At 29.5% G+C, this 1,825-nt stretch overlaps 1 protein-coding gene across 1 annotated transcript in view; it reads right to left on the reverse strand.

The window, feature by feature from the left end:
- LOC106872141 (short transient receptor potential channel 7) overlaps nt 1-1,825 on the reverse strand; it is a 216,872-nt gene that overhangs the window by 6,276 nt on the left and 208,771 nt on the right. The window lies entirely within an intron of this gene.

Raw genomic sequence — 1,825 nt, forward strand, 5'->3', positions numbered from 1 at the left:
CCTAAAGAATGACAGAGAGAGAAAGAGAGAGAGAAAGATGGTCAATGGTCAAAGGAAAATGGCAAAGTATTAGAATTGGTAAAACAGTTCAAGAAGTAATATATATATATATGTATGTATGCACACACACACATATGATGTCTATGTTTTCCGGGAAGCGTGATATAAAGAATTATCGCTTTTAATGGCAGCAGTCATATCTGTCTGTTTGGTTAGGAAACTATAAAAACAAAATTAGAAATAGAGAAAAAAAAAATGGACGAGAAAAATAAAAAAGAAAAAAATGAACATTAAGTGACAAATATTAATGAACTGAAGCTCCAATATGGTGGTCATTTAGTGCAGAATTTCAAAACCAGAACATCAAAAAAAAACAAACAAAAAGTAAAAAAGAAGAAACATGAAGATAAAGAGAATGATGATTAATATTGAACAGAATCGATTAGTTTCCACGTGGATGCTTGAATACTTAAATACCACGGGACACGTCAACTAGACAGGAAACGGAAATAACTGTTATCTGGATTCGAAACATTAAATTATGGATTGCTAACTTCCATATTGTAATATGGTTTTGTCGGTGTTTATTTTTGTGTATATCATCAGAGATTGTTTGTTGATAAGATGCAAGTTAAACTGCAGGAATTAAACATCCTCACATGTGCATGTATCTATATATATGCATACACAACATGCTTACATACATACATATATATGTATCTATGTGTGTGTGAGTGTGTATATAAATATATATACACAGCAGAGTTTAAGGCCAATCTGTGCCAAACGGCTTTACTCTGTGTGCTTTAACTTTGCTACTATAGCAGCAGTCCGGATACTTATTGATCTGACCACACACACAAACACACACACACATATATAGTAAAGGCTGTTACTACATTTCATGTGTTTGTTTTATGCAAAACAAATGTTATTACATTTTAACCCCAGGAAAACATAACGTGACATTGAGAGAGAAAGAAAGAGAAAGAGAGTGAGAGAGAGAGGGGAAGTGAGAGAATGAACCAATGAGAGAGAGGTTGTGTAGTTGTTGGAAAAATGTTGTACCACATACCAGTTGACCATAAAGATGCCAGCAGTTCTGGTTTTGTTGTCAGCATCGGATAAAAAAAAAATTGGGAAAAGAAAAAAAAAGAGGAAATAAAAAATAAGCGACAAACTGACGAAAATAATTTTAAAAAGTAGCATGTAATTTAAGCATATAATTTAAGCATGTAATATGAGCGTATAATTTAGGTTTGTAATTAGGGTATGTAATTTGAGTATGTAATTTAAGCATGTAATTTAGACATGTAATTTAAGTATGTAATTTAAGCATGTAAATTGGGTTTATAATTTAAGCATGTAATTCGAACATTTAATTTAATCATGTAACTTGAGCAAATAATTTTAATATTTATTTTGAGTATATAATTTGATCTTGTAGAATGGATATTATATATATGTGTATATAATTTAAGTTTTATATAAAAATGTATCGCTGAAATAAATTTACCTTATATATATATATATATATATATATATATGTATATATATATTTTCATTTAAATTTGTACATAAAGTTCATGCATATAATTAGTAAATGTAAATTGTGCAAGAAATTTTGTGCACGAAATTTTTTTGAGCATGACATTTTTGTGCATGAAAATTTGTGCATGAAATTTTTGTGCATGAAATTCTGTGCATGAAATTTGTGCATGAAATTTGTGTAAAGTTTGCAAAGGAAATGTCAACATTTTGAACAAGTAAAATATATTGCAGTTCACACATAACCATCGATCTATCGATCCCTCCATACTTATAA

This window comes from Octopus bimaculoides, chromosome 21, assembly GCF_001194135.2.
Source record: "Octopus bimaculoides isolate UCB-OBI-ISO-001 chromosome 21, ASM119413v2, whole genome shotgun sequence".
NCBI classification, from domain to species: domain Eukaryota; kingdom Metazoa; phylum Mollusca; class Cephalopoda; order Octopoda; family Octopodidae; genus Octopus; species Octopus bimaculoides.